Source organism: Meles meles, chromosome 12, assembly GCF_922984935.1.
Source record: "Meles meles chromosome 12, mMelMel3.1 paternal haplotype, whole genome shotgun sequence".
Classification (NCBI taxonomy): Eukaryota; Metazoa; Chordata; class Mammalia; order Carnivora; family Mustelidae; genus Meles; species Meles meles.
The window spans coordinates 29,279,761-29,307,206 of NC_060077.1; the positions used below are offsets into that span (position 1 = coordinate 29,279,761).

The following is a 27,446-nucleotide window of genomic DNA, read 5'->3' on the forward strand; positions in this document are numbered from 1 at the left end:
TATACAATATATAGGAATATGATGGGAATTTGCACAGGTGAGCCACAGAGAAGCCACAGTGACTGTCAGTTACAAATGCACTCCTGCTTTACACTCAGTTTGCAGGGAGGTTTACATAGTGCTCCTCTTGTGATTTACCTTCCCTGGAAACATACAATGTACAAATGCTAACACATTACAACTGCCCCTCAAATTTTTAACTTCTGAGAAAATGTCACCTTGGAACTCAGCTAGTTTTGAACCACAGACAGCTAAGGTTCTCACTGTCCCTGAATCCTCATGCAAACCAGCCTCCTCTACACAGGGACTGACTCCAAACACACTTTTTAGTCTTGTCCCTTCTTCCCATCCTGAAGGCAGCCCCACAGTCTCCTGTGAAGAGAGCCCTCCTCCAGGCTCTTCCCACACATGACATGCCTATCATTTTGTCTGATCTCACTTCATTCTCTGCACATCACCCAACACTGCACATGTTCTTCTGTAATTATTTTATTAATTATTAATTGACCATTTTATGTTTATTGTCATCCTAACTGGTCAGGAATATTTTAAGGTAATACATGCACATCTCAACAAGAGGCATGAACATTCAGATGCTTATTTTTCTCCCAAAGAAATAAGTCTGAAGTCAGATGGTGGTTCTCCAGGTACTCAACAGTCCTGTGAAGTCCCAAATCTTCTCACTTTCCTCCCACCGTCACTACTATGGAGGCTTAGCTTTGCCTTGTTGTTGATGGCAGACCTCAGGATGACTGCTACAGCTCCAGCTATCATACCCGAGTACAAGAGAAAGAGCACAGCATAAATCTAGTCTATTTTCTTCATTCACAGAGCAAAAATCTCCCAAAAGATCCCCAGGCACATGACATATCCATGGCCCAGCTCCAGGACGTGTATGGGTTCAATGTTGACCCAGTGGCTCCTGAGAATAGTTGTAGTGTGACTTCTAAAGGAATATAGAAGATAAGATGCAGATAGAAAGGGTTAGAGTCTATATGCTGTATCAGCAAAGCAAGTGTGTCCATTCTGCTGCCCTAGCCCCAAGATAAAAACTCTAACACCAGAACTTGTCTTTATTTTCACTAATTTCCAGGATGGGATGTCTGCTTGATCAAAGTGGGTCTGAATAAATGCTTGTTAAGTGACTTTTCTCCTGTCTCTGACTTTGAAGCAATAGTCACCTCTGCCCTAGGTTGGTCCTGCATCAGCCACTGGCACCAGTAAGAGGCAGTCTGTGAGTCCTGTGTCCCCTAGGGCCAAGCTTCATAACCACATGCATGACCACCCACCACCCATATGACAGATGAGCCCTAAATTCCCTTCCTCTAAATGAGCCTGTTCATATTTTCATGGGTAATCTAATGAGCTCCTGTATGATCTTGAGGCTGGCAGGGACTACTTAGAGAAAAGCAATTCCGGGGAGGAGTAAGATGGTGGAAGAGTAGGAGCCCTAAATTTCATCAGGTCCCAGGAATTCAGGTAGACAGTTATCAAACCATTCTGAACACCTACAAACTCAACAGGAGATTGAGGAAAAGAATAGCAGCAGTTCTAAGAAGAGAAAAGTGACAACTTTCTGGAAGTCAAATTCTATCTCCTTATTGTAGTTAACCTTATTTTTTGTATGGATACAAGTTTTACTTTCTTTAAAATTTTGGGAGGCAGAAAAAAAAAATTGGAGGAGGCAGTTTCCTCTAACAGACCTAAATACACTCAAAATCTAGTGTGTGGCTCTGTTCTATTCACCAGGCTAATCATATTCTTTTTTTTTTCCTTTCTTTTCCCCCCAGTTTTGGGTCTCTACTGAATTGTTTAGTGTATTTTTTTCTGGGGTCATTGTTACCCTTTCAGCATTTTGTTCTCTCATTCATCTATTCTCTGGGCAAAATGACAAAACAGAAAACTCACCTCAAAAAAAAAAAAAAGAATAAGAGGCAGTACCAATTGCCAGGGACCCAATCAATACAGCCATTAGTAAGATGTCAGAACTAGAATTCAGAATGACATTTATAAAGACAGTAGCTGGCTTTGAAAAAAGCAGAGAAGATAGTGAAGAATCCCTTTTTCGAGAAATAAAAGAATGAAAATATAACTAAGTTGAAATCAAAAAGGCTATTAATGAGGTGCAATAAAAAATGGAGGCTCTAACTGCTAGGATAAGTAAGGCAGAAGAGGGAATTAGTGATACAGAAGACCAAATGATGGGGGGAAAAAAGAAGCTGAGGAAAAGAGAGACAAAACAACTACTGGATCAGAAGGGGAGTACTCAAGAGGGAGAGATGATACCATAAGATGAAACAATATTAGAATAATTGGGATCCCAGAAAAAGAAGAAAGAGAGAGGGGGTGGAAGGTATATTGGAGAAAATTATAGTGGAGAACTTCCCTGATTTGGGGATGGAAACAGGAATCCAGGAAACACAGAGAGCCCCCCCAAAATCAATTAAAAAGTCAACACCCCAACATCTTCACAGTAAAAGTCTCAAAAACAAAAGAGAAAGTATTAAGTCTTAAGTCTTACTTACAAGTCTTACAAGTCTCAAGTCTTAATTACAAGTCTCAAAAACAAAGAGAAAATCCTGTCTTAAGTCTTAAGTCTTACTTACAAGTCTTACAAGTCTCAAGTCTTAATTACAAGTCTCAAAAACAAAGAGAAAATCCTGAAAGCAGTTCAGGACAAGAGGTCTGTAACCTACAATGGTAGAAACATTAGTTTGGCAGCAGATCTGCCCACAGAGACTTGACAGGCCAGAAAGGACTGGCAAGATATAATGAGAAAAATACGCAGCCAAGAATATTGTATCCAGCTCGGCTGTCATTGAAAATAGAAGGAGAAATAAAAAGCTTCCAGGACAAACAAAAACTAAAAGAATTTGCAAACATCAAACCAGTACTACAGGAAATATTGAAAGGGGTCCTCCAAGCAAACAGAGTCTTAAAGTAACATAGACCAGAAAGGAACAGAAATAATAATCAGTAACAGTTACCATACAGGCAGTACAATGGCACTAAATTCATATCTTTCAATAGTTACCCTTAATGTAAATGGGCTAAATGCCCCCAATCAAAAGATACAGGGTATCAGATTGGATAAAAAAAAAATAAGACCCAACAATATGCTGTCTAAGAAATTCATTTTAGACCCAAAGACACCTCCAGATTTAAAGTGAGGGAGTGGGAGGGGAGGAGTCAAGATGGCGGAGAAGTAGCAGCCTGAGACTACATCAGGTAACAGGAGATCAGCTCGATAGCTTATCTAAACATTGCAAACACCTACAAATCCAACGGGAGAGCGAAGAGAAGAACAGCAACTCTAGAAACAGAAAATCAACCACTTTCTGAAAGGTAGGACTGGCGGAGAAGTGAATCTAAAACGACGGGAACATAGACCGCGGTGGGAGGGGCCGGCTCCCGGCAAGCGGCAGAGGAACGGAGCATAAAATCAGGACTTTTAAAAGTCTGTTCCACTGAGGGACATTGCTCCAGGGGCTAAACCGGGGTGAAGCCCACGCGGGGCCAGCGTGGCCCCAGGCCCCGCAGGGTCACAGAAGGATCGGGGGTGTCAGAGTGTCGGAGAGCTCGCAGGTATTAGAACGGAGAAGCCGGCTGCAAAGACAGAGCCGAGGACTGAACTCTCAGCTCGGGGTTACCTTGAACTGGTCGCGGGCTGGGTGAGCTCGGAGCGCGGCTAGAGGCTGGGGATACGGGAGTGATTGGGTGCTGTCCTCTGGGGGCGCACTGAGGAGTGGGGCCCCAGGCTCTCGGCTCCTCCGGGCCGGAGACTGGGATGCCTCCATTTTCATTCCCGTCCTCCGGAACTCTACGGAAAGCGTTCAGGGAACAGAAACTCCCAAAAGCGAACCCGAGCTGATTACTTAGTCCGGCTGCTGGTAAGGGCGGTGCAATCCCCCCTCGGGCAAAGACACTTGAGAGTCACTACAACAGGCCCCTCCCCCAGAAGATCAACAAAATATCCAGCCAGGACGAAGTACATCTATCAAGGAGAAAGCAGATTCAATTCCTAAGACAGCAGAGCAATTCCAGAGGAGGAGAAAGCAAAGCACGGAACTCATGGCTTTCTCCCCATGATTCTTTAGTCTTGCGGCTACTTCAATTTTTTTTTCTTTTTTCAATTTTTTTTTCTTTTTTCTTTTTTCTTCTTCTGCTAAATTTTTTTAAAACTTTTACCCTTTTCTTTTTTAACGTTTTTTGACTAGTTCATCTAAATATATATATTTTTTCTTTCTTTTTTATATTTTTTTATTTGTTTTATTTTTTAAATTTTTTTCTTTTTTCTTTTTTCTTTTTTTTTCTTTTTTTTTCAGAACCTGTTTTTTATCCCCTTTCTCCCCCCCACAATTTGGGGTCTCTTCTAATTTGGTTACAGCGCATTTTTCCAGGGTCTTTGCCACCCTATTAGTAGTTTATTTGCTCCTTCATATCCTCTTATCTGGACAAAATGACAAGGCGGAAAAAATCACCACAAACAAAAGAACAAGAGACAGTACCGAAGGCTAGGGACCTAATCAACACAGACATTGGTAATATGTCAGATCAAGAGTTCAGAATGACGATTCTGAACATTCTAGCCGGGCTCGAAAAAGGCATGGAAGATATTAGAGAAACCCTCTCTGGAGATATTAAAGCCCTTTCTGGAGAAATTAAAGAACTAAAATCTAACCAAGTTGAAATCAAAAAAGCTATTAATGAGGTGCAATCAAAAATGGAGGCTCTCACTGCTAGGATCAATGAGGCAGAAGAAAGAATTAGTGATATAGAAGACCAAATGACAGAGAATAAGGAAGCCGAGCAAAAGAGGGACAAACAGCTACTGGACCATGAGGGGAGAATTCGAGAGATAAGTGACACCATAAGACGAAACAACATTAGAATAATTGGGATTCCAGAAGAAGAAGAAACAGAGAGGGGAGCAGAAGGTCTATTGGAGAGAATCATTGGAGAGAATTTCCCTAATATGGCAAAGGGAACAAGCATTAAAATCCAGGAGATGCAGAGAACCCCCCTCAAAGTCAACAAGAATAGGTCCACACCCCGTCACCTAATAGTAAAATTTACAAGTCTTAGTGACAAAGAGAAAATCCTGAAAGCAGCCCGAGAAAAGAAATCTGTAACATACAATGGTAAAAATATTAGATTGGCGGCAGACTTATCCACAGAGACCTGGCAGGCCAGAAAGAGCTGGCATGATATATTCAGAGCACTCAACGAGAAAAACATGCAGCCAAGAATACTCTATCCAGCTAGGCTATCATTGAAAATAGAAGGAGAGATCAAAAGCTTCCAGGACAAACAAAAACTGAAAGAATTTGCAAACACCAAACCAGCTCTACAGGAAATATTGAAAGGGGTCCTCTAAGCAAAGAGAGAGCCTAAAAGTAGTAGATCAGAAAGGTACAGAGACAATATACAGGAACAGTCACCTTACAGGCTACTAATGGCACTAAATTCATATCTCTCAATAGTTACCCTGAATGTTAATGGGCTAAATGCCCCAATCAAAAGACACAGGGTATCAGAGTGGATAAAAAAACAAAACCCATCAGTATGTTGCCTACAAGAAACTCATTTTAGACGCGAAGACACCTCCAGATTTAAAGTGAGGGGGTGGAAAACAATTTACCATGCTAATGGGCATCAGAAGAAAGCTGGGGTGGCAATCCTTATATCAGATCAATTAGATTTTAAGCCAAAGACTATAATAAGAGATGAGGAAGGACACTATATCCTAAGGGTCTGTCCAACAAGAAGATCTAACAATTTTAAATATCTATGCCCCTAACATGGGAGCAGCCAACTATATCAACCAATTAATAACAAAGTCAAAGAAACACATCAATAATAATACAATAATAGTAGGGTACTTTAACACTCCCCTCACTGAAATGGACAGATCATCCAAGCAAAAGATCAACAAGGAAATAAAGGCCTTAAATGACACACTGGACCAGATGGACATCACAGATATATTCAGAACATTTCATCCCAAAGCAACAGAATACACATTCTTCTCTAGTGCACATGGAACCTTCTCCAGAATAGATCACATCCTGGGTCACAAATCAGGTCTCAACCAGTATCAAAAGATTAGGATTATTCCCTGCATATTTTCAGACCACAATGCTCTGAAGCTAGAACTCAATCACAAGACGAAAGCTGGAAAGAACACAAATACATGGAGACTAAACAGCATCCTTCTAAAGAATGAATGGGTTAACCAGCAAATTAAAGAAGAATTGAAAAAATTCATGGAAACAAATGATAATGAAAACACAACAGTTCAAAATCTGTGGGACACAGCAAAGGCAGTCCTGAGAGGAAAATATATAGCGGTACAAGCCTTTCTCAAGAAACAAGAAAGGTCTCAAGTACACAACCTAACCCTACACGTAAAGGAGCTGGAGAAAGAACAAGAAAGAAACCCTAAGCCCAGCAGGAGAAGAGAAATCATAAAGATCAGAGCAGAAATCAATGAAATAGAAACCAAAAAAGCAATAGAAAAAATCAATGAAACTAGGAGCTGGTTCTTTGAAAGAATCAATAGGATTGATAAACCCCTGGCCAGACTCATCAAAAAGAAAAGAGAAAGGACCCAAATCAATAAAATCATGAATGAAAGAGGAGAGATCACAACTAACACCAAAGAAATACAGACAATTATAAGAACATACTATGAGCAACTCTACGCCAACAAATTGGACAATCTGGAAGAAATGGATGCATTCCTAATGACATATAAACTACCACAACTGAACCAGGAAGAAATAGAACACCTGAACAGGCCCATAACCAGTAAGGAGATTGAAACAGTCATCGAAAATCTCCAAACAAACAAAAGCCCAGGGCCAGACGGCTTCCCAGGGGAATTCTACCAAACATTTCAAGAAGAACTCATTCCTATTCTCCTGAAACTGTTCCAAAAAATAGAAATGGAAGGAAAACTTCCAAACTCATTCTATGAGGCCAGCATCACCTTGATCCCAAAACCAGACAAGGATCCCACCAAAAAAGAGAACTACAGACCAATATCCTTGATGAACACAGACGCAAAAATTCTCACCAAAATACTAGCCAATAGGATTCAACAGTACATTAAAAGGATTATTCACCACGATCAAGTGGGATTTATTCCAGGGCTGCAGGGTTGGTTCAACATCCGCAAATCAATCAATGTGATAGAACACATTAATAAAAGAAAGAACAAGAACCATATGATACTCTCAATAGATGCTGAAAAAGCATTTGACAAAGTACAGAATCCCTTCCTGATCAAAACTCTTCAAAGTGTAGGGATAGAGGGCACATACCTCAATATTATCAAAGCCATCTATGAAAAACCCACCGCAAATATCATTCTCAATGGAGAAAAACTGAAAGCTTTTCCGTTAAGGTCAGGAACACGGCAAGGATGTCCATTATCACCACTGCTATTCAACATAGTATTAGAAGTCCTAGCCTCAGCAATCAGACAACAAAAAGAAATTAAAGGCATCCAAATTGGTAAAGAAGAAGTCAAACTATCACTCTTCGCAGATGATATGATACTATATGTGGAAAACCCAAAAGACTCCACTCCAAAACTGCTAGAACTTGTCCAGGAATTCAGTAAAGTGTCAGGATATAAAATCAATGCACAGAAATCAGTTGCATTTCTGTACACCAACAACAAGACTGAAGAAAGAGAAATTAAGGAGTCAATCCCATTTACAATTGTACCCAAAACTATAAGATACCTAGGAATAAACCTAACCAAAGAGACTAAGAATCTATACACAGAAAATTATAAAGTACTCATGAAAGAAATTGAGGAAGACACAAAGAAATGGAAAAATGTTCCATGCTCCTGGATTGGAAGAATAAATATTGTGAAAATGTCTATGCTACCTAAAGCAATCTACACATTTAATGCAATCCCTATCAAAATACCATCCATTTTTTTCAAAGAAATGGAACAAATAATCCTCAAATTTATATGGAACCAGAAAAGACCTCGAATAGCCAAAGGAATATTGAAGAACAAAGCCAAAGTTGGTGGCATCACAATTCCGGACTTCAAGCTCTACTACAAAGCTGTCATCATCAAGACAGCACGGTACTGGCACAAAAACAGACACATAGATCAGTGGAACAGAATAGAGAGCCCAGAAATCGACCCTCAACTCTATGGCCAACTCATCTTCGACAAAGCAGGAAAGAATGTCCAATGGAAAAAAGACAGCCTCTTCAATAAATGGTGCTGGGAAAATTGGACATCCACATGCAGAAAAATGAAATTGGACCACTTCCTTACACCACACACGAAAATAGACTCCAAATGGATGAAGGACCTCAATGTGAGAAAGGAATCCATCCAAATCCTTGAGGAGAATGCAGGCAGCAACCTCTTCGACCTCAGCCGCAGCAACATCTTCCTAGGAACAACGGCAAAGGCAAGGGAAGCAAGGGCAAAAATGAACTATTGGGATTTCATCAAGATCAAAAGCTTTTGCACAGCAAAGGAAACAGTTAACAAAACCAAAAGACAACTGACAGAATGGGAGAAGATATTTGCAAACGACATATCAGATAAAGGGCTAGTATCCAAAATCTATAAGGAACTTAGCAAACTCAACACCCAAAGAACACACAATCCAATCAAGAAATGGGCAGAGGACATGAACAGACATTTCTGCAAAGAAGACATCCAGATGGCCAACAGACACATGAAAAAGTGCTCCACGTCACTCGGCATCAGGGAAATACAAATCAAAACCACAATGAGATATCACCTCACACCAGTCAGAATGGCTAAAATTAACAAGTCAGGAAATGACAGATGCTGGAGAGGATGTGGAGAAAGGGGAACCCTCCTCCACTGTTGGTGGGAATGCAAGCTGGTGCAACCACTCTGGAAAACAGCATGGAGGTTCCTCAAAATGTTGAAAATAGAACTACCCTATGACCCAGCAATTGCACTACTGGGTATTTACCCTAAAGATACAAACATAGTGATCCGAAGGGGCACGTGTACCCGAATGTTTATAGCAGCAATGTCTACAATAGCCAGACTATGGAAAGAACCTAGATGTCCATCAACAGATGAATGGATAAAGAAGATGTGGTATATATACACAATGGAATACTATGCATCCATCAAAAGAAATGAAATCTTGCCATTTGCGACGACGTGGATGGAACTAGAGCGTATCATGCTTAGTGAAATAGTCAATCGGAGAAAGACAACTATCATATGATCTCCCTGATATGAGGACATGGAGAAGCAACATGGGGGGGTAGGGGGACAGGAGAAGAATAAATGAAACAAGATGGGATTGGGAGGGAGACAAACCATAAATGACTCTTAATCTCACAAAACAAACTGGGGGTTGCTGGGGGGAGGTGGGATTGGGAGAGGGGGAGCGGGCTATGGACATTGGGGAGGGGAGGCGAACCATAAGAGACTATGGACTCTGAAAAACAACCTGAGGGTTTTGAAGGGTCAGGGGTGGGAGGTTGGGGGAACAGGTGGTGGGTAACGGGGAGGGCACATTTTGCATGGAGCACTGGGTGTTGTGCAAAAAGAATGAATACTGTTACGCTGGAAAAATAAATAAAATGGAAAAAAAAATAAAAAAATAAAGTGAGGGAGTGGAAAAGCATTTACCATGCTAATGGACATCAAAAGAAAGCTGGAGTGCAATCCTTATATAGGATAAATTGGATTTTAAACCAAAGACTGTGATAAGAGATGAGGAAGGACACTACATCACTTTTAAAGGGTCTGTCCAACAAGATCTAACAACTTTAAATATATGACCCTAACCTGGGAGCAGCCATTATATAAGCCAATTGATAACAAAATCAAAGGAACACATCAACAATAGTACAATAATAGTAAGGAACTTTAACATCCCCATCACTGAAATGGACAGATCATCTAAGCAAAACATCAACAAGGATATAAAAGCTATAAATGACACACTGGACCAGATGGACATCACAGATATATTTAGAACATTCCATCCCAAAGCAACAGAATACACATTCTTCTCTGGCATGCATGGAACATTCTCCAGAATAGATCACATCCTGGGTTACAAGTCAGGTCTCAACTAGTACCAAAAGATTGGGATCATTCCCTGCATATATTCAGACCACAGTGCTTTGAAATTAGAACTCAGTCACAAGAAGAAACATGGAAAGAAGTCAAAAGAAATTAAAGAATAATTTTTAAAAATTCATGGAAACAAGTGAAAATGAAAACACAACTGTTCAAAATTATTGGGATGGAGCAAAAGCAGTCCTGAGAGAAAAGTATATAGCAATACAAGCCTTTCTCAAGAAACAAGAAAGGTCTCAAATACACAACCTAACCTTATATCTAAGGAGCTGGAGAAAGAACAGCAAAGAAAGCCTAAACCCAGAAGGAGAAGAGAAATCATAAAGATCAGAGCAGAAATCAATGAAATAGAAACCAAAAGAACAGTAAAACAAATCAACAAAACTAGGAACTGGTTCTTTGAAAGAATTAATAAGATTGATAAACTCCTGGCCAGACTTATCAAAAAGAAAAGAGAAAGGATTCGGATAAATAGAAGCATGAATGAAAGAGGAGAGACCACAACCAACACCAAAGAAATACAAGTGACTATAAGAACATATTATGAGCAATAACATGCCAGCAAATTAGACAATCTGGAAGAAATGGATGCATTCCTAGAGATGTATAAACTACCAAAACTGAACCAGGAAGAAATAGAAAACCTGAACAGACCAATAACCAGTAAGGAAATTGAAGCAGTTATCAAAAATCTCCCAATAAACAAGAGCCCAGAACTAGATGGCTTCCCAGGGAAATCCTACAAAACATTTGAAGAACTAATACCTATTCTCCTGAAACTGTTCCCAAAAAATAGAAATGGAAGGAAAACTTCCTAACTCATTTTATGAGGCCAGAATGACCTTGATCCCAAAATCAAAGACCACATCGAAAAGTAGAATTATAGACCAATATCCCTGATCATGGATGCAAAATTCTTACCAAAATAATAGCCAATAGGATCCAACAGTACATTAAAAGGATTATTCACCACAACAAAGTGGGATTTATTCCTGGGCTGCAAGATTGGTTCAACATCAGCAAATGAATCAATGTGATACAATACATCAATAGAAGAAACAAGAACCACATGATACTCTCAATAGAAGCAGAAAAAGAATTTGACAAAGTACAGCATCCTTTCTTGGTTAAAATTTTCACAGTGTAGGGATATAGGATGCATACCTCAATATCATAAAAGCCATCTATGAAAAACCCACAGCAAATATCATTCTCAACGGGGAAGAGCAAGAGTCTTCCCCCCAAGGTCAGGAATATGGCAAGGATGTCCGCTATCACCACTACTATTCGACATACTACTAGAAGTCCTAGCCTCAGCAATCAGAAAACAAAAAGAAATAAAAGGCATCTGAATCAGCAAAGAAGTCAAGCTCTCACTTTTTGCACATGATACTTTATGTGGAAAACCCAAGAGACTCCACCCCAAAACTGCTAGAACTCTTATAGGAATTCAGTAAAGTGTCAGGATATAAAATCAATTCCTAGAAATCAGTTGCATGTCTATATACCAACAACAAGGTAGAAGAAAAAGCAATTAAGGAGTCAATTCCATTTACAATTGCACTCAAAACCATAAGATATACCTAAGGAATAAATCTAACCAAAGAAACAAAGAATCTGTACTTAGAAAACCATAGAATACTCATGAAAGAAATTCAGGAAGACACAAAGAAATGAAAAAATCATGGACTGGAAGATCAAATATCATGAAAATGTCTATGCTATCTAGAGCAATCTACATATTTAATGCAATTCCTGTCAAAATACCATCAACTTTTTTCGAAGAAATGGAACAAATATTCCTAAAATTTTCACGGAACAAGAAAAGATCCCGAATAAGTAAAGGAATGTTGAAAAAGAACACTAAAGCTGGTAGCATCACAATTCCAGACTTCAAGCTCTATTACAAGGCTGTGATCATCAAGACAGTATGGTACTGGCACAAAAACAGACACATAGTTCAATGGAAAGAATAGAAAGCCCAGAAATTGACCCTCAACTCTATGGTCAACTAATCTTCAACAAAGCAGGAGAGAATGTCCAATGAAAAAAAGAGAGTCTCTTCCACAAATGGTGTTGGGAAAATTGGACAGTCACATGCAAATGAAACTGGGCCATTTCCTTACACCACACACAAAAATAGACTTAAATTGGATGAAAGACCTAAATGTGAGTGTAGGCAGCCGTGGACTGGGCTGGAGTCATGAGACCAAACCAGGCCCCAACTCGCGCCTCCTAGAAGCCCAGGGGTTAATAACCTCGCGGGTGGAAAAGTTGAGCAGCACTTGAGAAAGGGCCTGAGCTATGGATCCTGGACTTGCTGACGTGGTTGCCTACAGGTGCTTATCTGGAGTGGGCAAAACGGCCTGGTCAATAAATCATTGTGGGTTTGTGCTGTGCTTACACAGGGCATAAACTGCACCATTGTAAACTATGTCTTGAGTCACTTTGAAGTCAATGCAGCTGGTTAAGGAGTTATCTGAAGACAGAGACCACTGGCCTTGGAAGGTCTGCTACTAGAGCTTGGGAAATAGATAATGGGGAAGCCTGGAGGGTTTTATGCGCATGTAACAAATTCTTTTGTAATTAGTTAAAAAGAGATACTTCTTTGTAACTATTTCTGTTAGCTATATAATGCCTCGCTGCCCTGAATAAAGTTGGCATTGTTCAGACATCATCCACTTTGTCCCTCCTGCTCCCATCTCTTTGTATCTTAACTTCTTTTTTTTAAAGTTTCTTTTTAATATTTTATTTGACAGAGAGAAATCACAACTAGGCAGAGAGGCAGGCAGAGAGAGAGGAGGAAGCAGGCTCCCCGCGGAGCAGAGAGCCCGATGTGGGGCTCGATCCCAGGAGGCTTTAACCCACTGAGCCACCCAGGAGCCCCTGTATCTTAACTTCTTTTCACCATCCTCTTACACTCTCGACCCTGGTCGTGTTGTCGCGCTGACTGCAACATGTGAGACAGGAATACATCAAAATCCTTGAGTAGAACATAGGTAGCAACCTCTTCAACCTCAGCCACAACAGTTTCTTCCTAGAAATTCCTAAAGGCAAGGGAAGAAAGGAGAAAATGAACTCTTGGGACTTCATGAGGATGAAAAGCTTTGCACAGCAAAGGAAACAGTGAACAAAACCAAAAGACAACTGACAGAATGGGAGAAGCTATTTGCAAATGACATATCAGATAAAGGGCTAGTATACAAAATCTATACAGAATTTATCAAACTCAATACCCAAAGAAAAATAATCCAATCAAGAAATGGACAGAAGACATGAACAGATATTTCTGCAAAGAAGACATCCAAACAGCAAACAGACATGGTAAAGTGCTCAACATCACTTACCACCAGGGAAATACAAATCAAAACCTCAATGAGATACTACCTCACACCAGTCAGAATGGCTAAAATTAACAAGTCAGAAAAAGACAGATGTTGACAAGAATGCGGAAAATGGGGAACCCTCCTACACTGTTGGTGAGAATGCAAGATGGTGCAGCCACTCTGCAAAACAGTATGGAGGTTCCTCAAAAAGTGGAAAATAGGGGCGCCTGGGTGGCTCAGTGGGTTAAGCCTCTGCCTTTGGCTCAGGTCATAATCTCAGGGTCCTGGGATTAAGCCCCTCATCAGGCTCTCTCCTCAGCAGGGATCCTGGTTCCCCCTCTCTTTCTGCCTGCCTCTGCCTACTTGTGATCTCTGTCCTCTCTCTGTCAAATAAATAAATAAAATCTTTTTTTTTAAGTTGAAAATAGAGCTACCTTACCACCCAGCAATTCCACTACTGGGTATTTAACACAAAGATACAAATGTAGAGATCCAAAGGAGCATGTTTACCCCAATGTTTATAGCCACAGTATCCACAAAAACCAAACTATGGAAAGATCCTAGATGTCCATCAACAGATGAATGGATAAAGAAGATGTAGCATAAGGAATATTATGCATCCCTCAAAAATGAAATCTTACCATTTAAAACAATGTGGCTGGAACTAGATGGTATTACGTTGAGTGAAATAAGTCAATCAGAGAAAAACAGTTATCATATGATCTCACTGATATGAGGAATTTGAGAAATAAGACAGTGGATCATAGGAAAAAATGAAGCGAGACGAAGCCAGAGAGGGAGACAAACCATAAGAGTCTCAATCTCAGGGAACAAACTGAGGGTTGCTGGAGGGGAGGGGGTTGGGAGGGATAGGGTGGCTGAGTGATGGACACTGGGGAGGGTATGTGCTATGGTGAGCACTGTGAATTCTGTAAGACTGATGAATCACAGACCTGTACCCTGAGACAAATAATACATTATATGTTAAGGAAAATAGGGAAGGGGGGAAGGAAGGAGGGAGAGAGGGAGGGAGGGAGGAAAAGGGGGAAAAAAGCAATGCCTCACATGGAGCCAAAGGTCCGTGGATCAGGGACTCAAGATCAGAGCAATGGATTCAGAATCTCCACCTGGAAGAAGGTCTTCCCTGCACCCCCAGTCACCAACGTGGAGTGGCCTCCACGGGACAGTAGAGATCACTTGGCAAAGTCACCTGGACATGAGGTATGTCTGGGCATCAGAAATTCTAGTTGGGAGGGAGGGTTTGTCACCACCACCTGAGACCTAACGGACAAGTCGTAGAGTTTCTATAGTGTCACCTTTACCACCGACATAAAATTCTAACTCCATGTCGCTCAGATCTGTGTCTTCTTGAATTTGCCTGTCTCTTGCACAGGTCCAGTACTTCATGCCTCTCCAAACCAGCCCATTTCTGCTAAAACCCAGTCACTGTCAAACCTCGCTCAAGCACTGCATCTGTCCCAGGAACTGAGTACACAATGGGGAGACTGAGCTACAGAATCTATGACCTGCCCTAGGAGCTCTCCCTGAGGACATCACCTATAGCACCTCAATGGCTCCTGCAAATATCCACGTGTGCTTAGCAAGTGAAGAATTATTTTCATTTCATGGTCACAAACAGGGATCTGGGCAGAAACTACACTGATCTAAGCCTCTTATGATCACCCAGGAGCAAGGAGAGGACATTTCAGAAACAACTATGGGGCAAGTTGATAAAGCAGATCCCCCTGGGCTGATGGGAGGTCTTCAGGGTCCACCCCTACCCCTCTGTGTCCCTTGGGGATGACCCTTCTCTGAAACCACAGAACTCCTCAGGCAGAGCCCCTAAGCCCCAAATGATTTGCATAACCTGCAGGTGTCACCAGCAAGGGGATACGAGAGGACTGGGGAGGAATGTTCCAGCCTAGGGTCTCAGGGAGCAAACTGGGGCACCTCCATCTACCTGTGTCACTGTGAGCACCATGGCCTGAACCCCTCTCCTCCTCAGATTCCTGGCTCACTGCACAGGTGCTGAGCCCAGGCTCAGACCCACCTAGATGCACAGAACTGTAATAAGCCTGGCCCTGACACAGAGCTCAGCAGGGCACTGCCTATAGGGGCAGGATGCTCAGGACACAGCTGCAGGATGAAGGGCTAGATGTCCCTGTGTGAGCCCTAAGGGGCTGCACCTGCCCAGGGAAAGAGGGTCAGGGTTCTTGTTTGTTCAAAAGCTCTACCCAGGGCGCCTGGGTGGCTCAGTGGGTTAAGCCGCTGCCTTCGGCTCAGGTCATGATCTCGGGGTCCTGGGATCGAGTCCCGCATCGGGCTCTCTGCTCAGCAGGGAGCCTGCTTCCCTCTCTCTCTCTCTCTCTCTCTGCCTGCCTCTCTACTTGTAATCTCTCTCTGTCAAATAAATAAAAAAAAAATATTTAAAAAAAAAAAAAAAGCTCTACCCACCATCCAGGCACAGGGGTCCCAGGGGCTGAGACTGATGAGATAGTTGCCCTGTGTGCCAAGAGTATTCCTAAAGTCCAATCTAGGTGAGGAGGGTGGGGGCTTGCTAATGACAAAACCCAAGTTTGAACCCTCTCCTTTTCTCTCTTGCAGGATCTCTGGCCGCCTATGTGCTGACTCAGCCACCTTCAGTGTCAGTGAACCTGGGACAGATGGCCAGCAACACCTGTGGGGGAGACAACATTGGAAGTACATATGTCTCCTGGCACCAACAGAAGCCAGGCCAGGGACCCATGACAATTATCTATACTGATAGCAGCCGGCCCTCAGGGGTCCCTGACAGGTTCTCTGGCTCCAGTTCAGGGAATACAGCCACACTGACCATCAGTGGGGCCCGGGCTGAGGACGAGGATGACTATTACTGTCTATCATATAAGAGTGGTAGTGGTAATGCTCACCGTGACACAGGCAGATGGGGAAGTGAGATACAAACTCCTTCCCCATCTGTGTCACCCTCTTCCCCAGCTCCAGGAGGCCTGTACACAAAGCATGAGCAGCTCTGACCCAGGTACCCCCATGTGTGATCCCCAGGGTTCCCTCTCCCCCCTGACCTCCAGACAGACTCTGCACAGGGAGGGTCAGGGATGCATTGAGGGCTGACAGAACTAGGCTGCCCTGCTTGTCTGTCCTGGGTATAAATCAGGGACAGAGGTCCTGGGTAGGTGGAAAAACAGAGAGATTTTCATCTCCGTATCATGGTCATTGGAAATATTTTCACCCAACTGCCCAAGATTTGATCCCAGAAATTCCCAGCTCAGTTGAGCTCCTAAAACCCTGGTCCATGGCAGCTGGAATTCTGAGAGGAGCAGACAAGGGCATTGGACACTGTGAGGTCACCTACATTCCCTCTTCTGAAGATCACTCACCCACCTACCCCTGCGGGAGGCCCTGACATCTCATAGGGGAGCTCCTCACAGGAAAGTGCTGTGCTTCAAAAATCTGCCTCCCCAGTTTTCTGCCCCTTTTCAGAGAGGTTCAGTTTAATGATGGCCTCAGTTCAAGATCCCAGGGGCCTGCCCAGGTTCAGATGTCCTGAAAGTTCCCAGCTTTAGAGCTCCCTGCAGGAGGGAGACTCCCCTGATGGCTCACTGTGGTTCCCTTCTCCTTCTGCCCAGGCTGACTTCCCCAGCTCCTTCCAGATTTACTGCACATGCATTTCGCCATCTCAGAGTCTGCTTCCAGGAACACAATGCAGGAAGGCAGGCATCCCAGACAGGATCCTCCGGGACCTAAGGAGGCTACTATATACAAAGCTGGGGTTTCTTTCCCAAATCACCAATTTGCTTGTCCTAGACAGATCAGATTGTTTCTTGTGTTTTCATACAATGGAAAAAGATGCAGACACACTGTGTGCTCTGGGTCTTGAAAGGTAGTTGGAGAGTCACCTCTATCGTGATGCCGAATGGGGGATGATGATGCAGTTGCTGCTGCTGACAGAGTGGCCTGAAGAAACACAACCATGGGAGTGAGAACCAAAATGGGTCCTTCCTCACTTCTACCCCCAAATCTGTGCAAGAATCTCTCTTTAACTCCACCCTACCCAGAAATATAGACAGACAACAGTTCTGTGAAACACAGCTCAACTTATCAACAGTAACACTTAATAAGACAACAGGGTGGACCCCTCTTTCACATAAAATGTAACAAGATCCCCACAGACCATAGTCTCCAAATAAAGAGAATGTTGGCAGCCATCCCTCCACCTGATATGATAAAACTATCCCATGAACAATTACAAACATGCTCACCTTTTCCCCACAGGAGGATATAAAATAAATTTTGTCTGCTAGTGATCTTTATTTTTGTCCCAGCTTAACTGAGACATAATGTTAACTACTGTTAACACATATGATGTTAGATGATAATGGGATCAGACAGGAGAACAAAACTGAAACATATTATGACTATATATCTAAACGTATTCATGTCAACATATGGAAGAAACACTTGTTACTTCCTGCTCATTTCTGCCACTATCCAGTGGTCACTGTGGTTTCTAGAATTACCTTTTTCACTGCCTACTCCATATTCTCCTTTCCTCAGCAAATACCTGAGCTAGTTGTGATCCCCACCCCACCCCCACCGTTGGGATGACCAAACTTTCATTCTGGACGATGGGTCTATTATCAGACCTGCTGCATTGGATTGTGGTGAATTGACGACTGTAATCACAGTCCCAGATATCTTAGGGGATCTCCTGAGTCCATATACTCCTGTTTACCCCAATTGTGTTGTAGACACACAATTGCCCCCATGACAGTCATTATGAAACACCCCAGACAATGCCTCTACTTTGAATCCCTGCTAGGAGGAGTCAGAAGGACCCATGACACACTCTCCACAACCAGATCGGGGAAGTCATACTCCTCCCTCCCACCCTGGTCAAGTTCTGCCCCAAGGATCTCAGAGTCTGAATCCAGCACACCCGAGCTCCACTCCTGGACCTGCCCCACTCTCCTCTGTTTTTCTGGAAAGTTAGCCTCTCTGAGCACTTACTTTATCTGCTGTGAAATGGGGAAGTTTATACTGATGTAGAAAACACCTGTTTTCAAATTAAATGGTACAAATTATTGAAGAGTTTAATTAATTAGACAGACCAAATAGGGTCTCAGTGAGTTAACCTTGGTGTTGGAGTCAACTGTCTTCCTCTGTGGGCACTCAAGGAAAAGTTTTCAGCTATTCTGTGACCTGCATCACATGCAATTTTACCCCAAGTCTGAATTAGCAGATTCCCAATTTCACCAGGCCACAAAAAGGGTAGTTCAAAATCCTCCCACACCAAGAACCAGGAGATGTGAGTTGTAGAAAAAAAAAACACTTACAGCAGTAAAGATGCCTGTTAAGAAGAGTAAAGTAAAGGTTTGCCTGCTCAACTGAACTTAGCACCAGAAGCAACACCTGCTATCCTCATGACCCAACTACATGGATAGGGATGCAGGAAACATCAGTTCTTATTCCCAAATATACAGGAAACTGGTGGCCATGGGACATCACACAGGATTGTCTGGACTCTGACCCTTTTCAAATGCACTACACTGTACCCTGCTCCCTTCTTTCTGAAATAAGACAGCAGGCTCTCCAGGACATTTCAACCCTGGGACAAGTACAGGAATCCCACCTACCCTGCCTCCTGCACTGTGTATGTGACCTGGCTGTGCTGGGCTGAGCAGGATGGGGGAACAGCTGCCTGTGGGAGGTTGGAAACCATGGTCCACACCCTTTCTTAGGTGAGAGGTGCTCTGGGGTGACCTGCAGGAGGGAAGCTCCTGGTCTGAGTCCTCCTCCACCAGCAGGGGGCAGCAGAGCTGCATCAGGAGCAGCAGGACAGAGGCTGGGGCTGCCCAGGGGGAGCCTCACAGGGCCACCAGGTCTGGGGGTCAGCAAAGGTCCAGGGTTCAGTCCTCAGGAGGAAGCTGGAGTGATCACTCCTATATCTAGCTGCTGAGGGGACCTTGATCTGAAGGTCAGATGCACAGTGACACTCAGGACACTGACGGGAGTCCTGACACAGTGAATGCCTCACGTGGGAAATGCAGCTCCCTGCACTTTGTACCAGTGTTCCGCGAACTGAATCCTCTGACTGGAGATGCTGAGAATCCCCTGACCACTCACCTTCTGCCTCTGTTTCCCACCTCCAGGCCAACTCGAGCCCAGGCTGTAACTTTGTTGCTCAGGAGCAACTCAGGGTGAGGGAGGATGAACACTGGGAACTCCTGGTGCCTGGAATGACCATCCACAGTCTCCTGATGAGACTGTCTCCAGAGTGAAGGGATTCTCACTACCTGAAGCCACAGTTCTGGCCCATTGAGCTTTCCTTGGTTCAGTGACAGAATCCAGCTCCTGCAGGGACCCTGGCTCTGGCTACAAAGCTCACCCCAAGTAAGAAGACATGACCCTGGGGACCCTGACAAGACATGGAGCTTGATGGTGGTTTTTTAACTCAGGGATGGTTTCTCATGAAATTTGCATGACTGTATCTAATATTGATGAAAAAATAAAAGAAAATTATTGACAATGTCAATTGCTCCTCTGTTTAGGATGAGGGTGTCACAGAGACAAAATCACCATGTCACTATAGACTAGAAGATGTGATGCATCTCCAACAGCAGGTGGGGGTTAACTAGTGAACTCCCATAGACAAAATGATGCACAAAAATCCTAATGAGAAAGTTTCACAATTTAATGACATGGGAAGCATGGGATCACAGCGCTTCTGGGGAAATAGAGGGGACACCACACAGGAGGACAAGGAATGTAATGAGGCCACAGGACCACCCTCCCTATATCAGGTATTGTCTGTACTCTCAGAGAGCCAGCCCAGCCCCCACGGCCAGGCTCCTGAAAGACCACAGAGGGAGCCAAGGACAGATGGCCAGCAGGGTGGGCACAGGGAGTTAGTTATGTGGTCTGATCCCCAGAAAGTGCCTATGATCCCAGACCCTGCAGACAAAGGCTGATGGTCTGAACTGAGAGCTGGCTGGAGGAATCTGGGGGTTCCCCTCTGCCTCCACAGTCACATGTTCTGATCTCACCACTGGTTTATCATGTAGGAGCCCAGAAATGGAGGAAATTTGCATAAGTACTAACAATCACAGTCCCAAGAGCCTGGAAGGGAATTAAAGAGCCTGGGGTAGAGTCCACCAGGGTTATAGGTCTTAGGAGGCAGAGCTCTGGGCACATCCACCATGGCCTTCACCCCTCTTCTGTTCCCCCTCCTCACTCTCTGCACAGGTGCTGCCCTCAGGGCTGCCACATGCTCAGTCCCCAAAGAATTGAGTTGAGTCTGAAGTGAACCCTGAGCTCAGACCAGCACAGGCTCAAGATTGGTTCCCTAAAAGGAGCCCCTGAACCTCACACCAACCTCTCCTCTTCTTTTCAGCCTCCGTGGCCTCCAGTGCACTGATTCAGCCACCCTCGGTGTCCGTGTCCCTGGGACAGACGGCTACTATCACCTGCTCTGGAGAAGTACTGAGCAAATACTATGCACAATGGTACCAGCAGAAGCCAGATGAAACACCCAAGCTGGTCATTTATAAGGACACTTAATGGCCCTCAGGGATCCCTGACCGATTCTCTGGCTCCAGTTCAGGGAACACACACACCCTGACCATCAGCAGGGCCCGGGCCGAGGATGCAGCTGACTATTACTGTCAGTCATCAGAGGGCACTGGTACTGCTCACAGTGACACAGGCAGACAGGGAAATGAGACACAACCCCTTTCCCATCTGTGTCACACTCTCCTCTATCCCCAGAAGGCCTGTGCACAGAGCAGTGAGCAGCTCTGACCTAGGTCCCCAGACCCAAGTTCCCCAGACCTCACCAGCCATCCACCCTTCAGGCAGTACCTGTATAGGTTGTCTCAGGGTTAATTTGGGGCTCCTGAGATTGTCTGGGCCTGAGTGTGTTTGGAATTGGAGGGCCTGGGTGGAAGGACAAGCTGAAAGAAACTCCATCCATGGTCACTTGACTGTGCATTTCCATATGGTGGCCAAGGGCCACCCCTTCACTGACCAGGATTAGAGTCTGGAATTTTCCAGCTCAGCTGAGCTCCTGAATCCCTGCTGGCATGGCATCTGGGGATTCTGAGTGGAGCAGACCAGTGCATTACCCACTGTGGCCACCCCTCTTCTGGGCTCACACATGCTCCCATTTTGTCTGAGGCCCCTGGCAGCTCATCGGGAAGCTCCTTGCTGGGAAGTGCTCTTGGTTCAGAAGATGGATTCCCCCCAGGTTTCTGATCCTTCTCAGAGAGATTCTCTTGAACAATGGCCTGAGTCCAAGATCTCAAGACCCTTCCTCAGGTTCAGATGTCCTGAATGGTTGAGACGTCCCTGCAGGGAGGAGACCTCATCTGATGGCTCGCTATGGGTCCCTTCTGCTTCTGCCCAGGCTGACCTCCCCAGTGCACTTCTCCATCTCAGAGTTTGCTTCCAGGAACCCAATGCGGGAAGGCCAGCACCTCCAAATGGTCCTCAGAGATCTGAGAAGGCTATTTTTACCTGCAAAGCTCTGGTTTGTCCCCCTAAACCCCATTACGTGTGTCAAAATCCCCAACAGATCAGGTCATTCCCTGTATTTTTAAACCATGAAGAAGGTGCAGACACACTCGGTGACAGGCAGTCGGAGAGTTGTCTCCTCCTCCAGAGTGGCCAGATGAGACTCAATCACAGGAGTGAGACCCATGATGGGTGCTGCCTCACTTCTACCCCCACCACACCTTGCACAAGAATCTCTCTACCTCCATCCTACCCAGAAATATGGACAGACAATTCTGTGAATACAATCAGCTTGTCAATGTTGACACTTAATAAGCCATCCCAGTCCACCCCTCGTTCACATGAAATCAACCCAACCCAGGCTAACCACTGGCTCTAAATGAAGAGAATATTGGTAACTTTTCTTCCACCTAATATGATGAAACCATCCAATGAACAATTACAAACACACTCACCCTTTCCCCACAAGAGGAATCAAAATATACTGTTGTCTGTAGTGATGATTGTTTTTGTCCCAGATGATCTGATATCCTCTAATTTCTATATTGAGATATAACGTTAACTATTAACACATCTATTGTTAGGCAATAATGGGAAAAGATAGGAGAATAAAACAAAAGCATAAGGTTAATATATATCCAAACATATTCAGGTCATTATGAGGAAGAAACACTTGTCCTTGTATCCTGCTCATTTCTTCACTACCTATGGTCAAGCAGTGACCTGCCTGCCCCATATTCCCCTTCCCTCAGCAAAGACCTGAGCTAATAATCAACTCTGCCAGTTGGGACAACCAAACCTTCATTCTGGAAGATTTGTCCATTATTAGATCTGCTGCATTGGATTGTGGTGAATATATGACTGTAATCACAGTCCCAGGGAGTATTAGGGGATCTTCTGAATCTATACACCTACTTGCCAGCTCCAAATGAGTAGTAGATACCCACGTCCCCCATGATAGTCACCATGAGTCATGGCAGCCAGTGTCCCCTACTTTTCCTGGTGCCTCACTACAAGGAGGAGCCAGTAAGACACAGAGCTGTCTCAACCAGCAAGTGCAGGGCAGTCAATCAGAGAGCAAAGTGCCAGGGATAAGAAGGGAACATTTTGCTGGTGGCCCACTAGGGATAAGAGTGAGTGCTGCCATTCCCATTTCCACCCTGATTCCTAGACCCATGAATCCTGACCCAGGGAGAAACAATACCACCTACGTCCAACATATGACCTGCTGAAAGCACATACAGCATCCCGACACGGTGTGAGCCACCTGTGCTTTTGCCACAGCCCAGGGGCAGCAGAGATCACCTGGCTAGCCACCTGGTGATGGAGTGGGCCTGGCATCAGGGCTTCTAACATGCAGGGGGTGTTAGTTACCATAACCTGAGATCTGAAGGAAAAGCTATCTTCCTTCTTGAGTATCATGTTTGACACTAATGTACAAGATCTTTTGGCTCCTTCTTATGCTGATCCAGATCTTGCAGTAATTACCCATTTATCTGGCACAGATTTGGAACTTTGGTCTCTTACACATACCCTAGTGGTGTGGAAGCTCTCAAAAGTCTATAAACACCCCTCCCACTGAAGACACACATCCCTCCCCTACCCCTCCTCTTTGCTCTGAGAGCTTCCTGTCCTACTACAAAGAGTTCCTCCTTTCCCCCTCTGTCTCCAGGAGGCTGGTGCCAATTTTTTTCCTTTTTCTTTTTCCACTCCAAGGATACAATAACCATTACTCAACCTCATAAATTATAACAATTTTTATTACTTAATGCATTTTTGCTAGCAACTGAAATTAAAAATGTAATTTTAATTTCACATGAGGCTTTCTTATAATTCACTACCAAATTTCATTCTCTTATACTCAAGTCCTATCTTTTGAGCGCATAATGTGTCTCTGCCCTAGCCAGGGCACATCTGAGATACCGAGAAATTGTGGGCACCACCACCTGTCCAGGAGCAGACACCGCACCTCCATGAACCCTTAACAGCCCCATGTGCCCCTGGCAAGAGAGGAATTGTACTCAGATTCTGATGTTCACAGCTCACAAACTGTGGTCTGCAATAGGACACTGCCCCTGTCTAAACATGCAGGGTTTCCCTGGAGTGGGGATGAGGAAGGTCACTGCATTGGGGCCTGGGAGTGTCAGAGGAGACACAGCATGGAATGTTCTGAAGGTGGAGCTGGGAGCGGAGCAGTACGCAGCCTCCACCACAACACCATAAGGATGGATAGGACACTTACGAGTCCTGGATGATATTTACCACCTCCCTCCTGAGCCAGAATAGAGGGAAGAGAAAGATTGTTCTGGGGGTCCAGAACAATCTCAGCATCACCACCATGACTCTGGCCACCTTGATGACAGGATCCAGAAGGATTCTGTGAGCAGGATTTAGGTTCCCTGGAAAACAGACTCTGCTTCTCCAATCAGAATAGCCCAGGAGCTATGCCAGGGCACAGCCTAAAACTGGAGTTGTAGCCCCAGACTACACAACCACCAGAGGGATTCCCTGAGCTGAGGGTGGGAACTACAAGGGACCCCTCTCTCCTGTCTACGCCCCTTGGGGCTGAGCCCTTCCCTTTCTGAAACCACAGAGCTCCTCAGCAGCAGCCCCTGAGGCCTGGCTGATTTGCATAACCTGCAGGTCTGTCCAGCAAGGGGATAAGAAAGGCCTGGAAGGATCTTTGCCCAGCCTTGGGCCTTGGGAGCAGAATCAGGGTGCCTCCACCATGGTCTGGACTCCTCTCCTCCTCGGCCTCCTTGCTCACTGCACAGGTGCTGCGCCCAGGCTCACTGGGATCCAGTAGGGGACAGAATCTCTTCACCTTGCTGCAGGATGAGGGGCTAGACAGGTGAAATCCCCTACTGTGCTTACTGGCTCTGTGTGAGCTCTAAGGGACTGCACCTGCCCAGAGAAAGGGGTTGGGGTCTTATGTTGGTTCAAAGACTCTATCCAAGGCTCTGGGTCCCTTGGGCTGAGTTGCTGGGAAGGGGCAACTCTGGGGGCCAAGAGAACCCCTGGAGCTCAGTCCAGACCAAGAAAGCAGAGTCCCCTCAGCTGGAAGCCCACATCTCATGTCCTCTCTTGCAGGTTCCACAGTCGCTTATGAGCTGACTCAGGACTCCTCATGTGTGAGACAGCCAGGATCATGTGTGGAGGATGCTCACTGGTACCAGCAGAAGCCAGGCCAGGCCCCTCTGCTGATTATCTATAGGGGTAGCAACTGGCCCTCAGGGATCCCTGACCGGTTCTCAGGCACCAACTCTGGGAACATGGCCACCCTGACCGTCAGCGGTGCCCAGGCTAAGGATGAGGCCGACTATTACTGTCAGGTGTGGGACAACAGCGGTAATGCTCACGGTGACACAGGCAGATGGGGAAGTGAGCCACAACCCCTCCTACCCAGACCTGACACTCTCACCAGCTGTCTGAGCAGCTACAGGCCTGAGGGCCAGGCATCCTCTCTGGTCCCGGCTCCGACCCTCCAGAGTTAGGAGACTCCAGCAGGTTCTTTGCCCTCTCGGGGCCTCTGTTTACCCTACTGAGAAATGGCAGGTAGGGGCCTGTTTTGGGTCATAGAGGCTGTCATCAGCACCCTGTGGGTCCAGACGTCCCCCTACTAGCTGATCCCTGGGACTACTTTGTTCCCTTTCCAGGTTTAGCTCCTCGCTCGCTTCCCTCAGGAGTGATCAGAGGAGTCAGGATACTGGAAGGAGGGGCACCTGGGTGGTTCAGTCAGTTAAGCAACTGCTTTTGGCTCAGGTCATGATTCCAGGGTTCTGGGATCGAGCCCCACATCAGGCTCCCTGCTCAGTGGAGAGCTTGCTTCTCCCTCTCCCTCTCCCTCTGCCTGCCCCTCAGCCTATTTCTGCACTCTCTCTCTCTTTCTCTCTCTCTAGCTCTATCTCTCTGCCAAATAAATAAAATCTTGTTAAAAATTAAAAAAAAACATATACTGGAAGGGAAGGACACAGCTACTAGCTGGCCTCCATCTTATGGCAGTCCTGCTTGTTGATTTATGTGATCACCCTGTGCTGAGACCCAGGACATTGATGCAGGGGAAAAGAGCCTCCTTGGGGGAGGGGGACAGGGCCTGCAGCTGAACCCTCAGCAGCATGGCCCACCCACCCTCCAAGAATCGGGGTTCAAGCTCCCTGCTTGACCATAAGTTTGTAAAACATTCTCAACATTCTTCTATATCCAGAGAGAGAATGTAAGTGAGTATCATCATGATTGGACGCCCACTCTTTTTGAAAATTCTTCTCTAACACTTGGAAATTTTCCATCTTTCTTCCCTCATCTTGAACTTTGTTTTCACTCCATACCCTGTATTGAATTTGATCTGCTCAAACATTTCTACACCTGAGTCTTTTATTCATTATCCTGTCATGCATTTCTGTCCTAAAAATATACATTAAGTTTACATTCCAAAATTCAGTTTCACAGCCTGTGACTTTGAGTGTTAAAAGTATTTTCTGCCACACTGAGTTGGCATCTTAATTATTCACAGCAGTATATAGTCGGAACAACAAAAACATATTAAAATTTACACAGATGATCATTAAGTAGTGTCAATTTGTGAGTCCATTGATGAATATGAGCTCCTGCCAGAATGAAGCAAGGTCCTGCATCTATTTTATTCTGGCTTTCATTTTTATATGAAACTCAAAGAAACCTTCACCTCATAAACAGAAGTTTTGTAATAGAATTTCACTCACAGATCTGAGTTTCTTCCTAATTGTATGCCAAAAATCATTAGTGGTTGATAGTCAAAAATTATTTTTTTGAATTGTCTATTAGCTTGCAGCTCTATCTCAAATACTTTTAATTTTGCTGAAAGCAAAGAATTGGAAACCACCTGGTTTGAGAGGACTTGAACTGGTAGACAGTTTGATGCACCACTTGACCCTTTCTGGAATGAAGGGTTTATTACCCCATCTGCTGGGAGAGATGCCTGCAAACAGTCCTGCCCTCATCTGTCAGCTCCCTTGATGAAGAGAGCCACCCAGAGCCGAGCCGTGGTCCTGCCCTGAACAGCTAGCTGGCCTCTGAAAGCTGATGAGTGTGAGGGTGTGAAGACCAAACCTCTCAGCCCACTTGGGGAAGCTGAGAAGGACCATCCCAACAGCAAAGCTCCACTATAGCTGATTCCCTCCTCTGCCCACCCTGCTTCGCACCCATCCCTTGCACATGGGTTGGTCCCAAGCATTCTCCCTGTAAACCTCCTGCAGTCTGGCTCCATCCCAGAGTCAGTTCCCTGCACAGAGGTATCGTGTCACCCAGCCATTTGTCATCCACTTTCCCAGGTTCATATCAGGGATACGCACCAAGGAATTTGACTGGAAGTTACTAAGAGACCTCTTGTGCGTGATAGAGTTTAGAGACTGAGGAAAAAATTAAAATATCTGTAATCGTCCTGCATTTTCGCAAACACAGTATTTTTTTTCTTTTTTTTTCTTCTTCTTCTTCCTTTTTTTTTTTTTTTTTTTTTTTTT

At 44.6% G+C, this 27,446-nt stretch overlaps 3 protein-coding genes, 1 long non-coding RNA gene, 1 pseudogene and 3 gene segments (V, D, J or C); 7 read left to right on the forward strand and 1 right to left on the reverse strand.

Moving 5' to 3' along the window:
• The window catches only part of LOC123954077 (immunoglobulin lambda-1 light chain-like), a 1,184,917-nt gene that overhangs the window by 1,132,334 nt on the left and 25,137 nt on the right, over positions 1-27,446 (forward strand). The gene's annotated exons all lie outside the window — the stretch shown is intronic.
• LOC123954073 overlaps positions 1-27,446 on the forward strand; it is a 721,845-nt gene that overhangs the window by 681,603 nt on the left and 12,796 nt on the right.
• LOC123954078 overlaps positions 1-27,446 on the forward strand; it is a 652,309-nt gene that overhangs the window by 595,711 nt on the left and 29,152 nt on the right.
• The window catches only part of LOC123954074, a 610,667-nt gene that overhangs the window by 565,226 nt on the left and 17,995 nt on the right, over positions 1-27,446 (forward strand).
• LOC123954079 overlaps positions 1-27,446 on the forward strand; it is a 220,246-nt pseudogene that overhangs the window by 159,683 nt on the left and 33,117 nt on the right.
• Positions 1-27,446, reverse strand: part of LOC123954085 — a 197,586-nt gene that overhangs the window by 142,861 nt on the left and 27,279 nt on the right. The gene's annotated exons all lie outside the window — the stretch shown is intronic.
• Positions 1-27,446, forward strand: part of LOC123954082 (immunoglobulin lambda-1 light chain-like) — a 203,757-nt gene that overhangs the window by 107,339 nt on the left and 68,972 nt on the right. The gene's annotated exons all lie outside the window — the stretch shown is intronic.
• Positions 1-27,446, forward strand: part of LOC123954081 (immunoglobulin lambda-1 light chain-like) — a 150,242-nt gene that overhangs the window by 85,675 nt on the left and 37,121 nt on the right. The window lies entirely within an intron of this gene.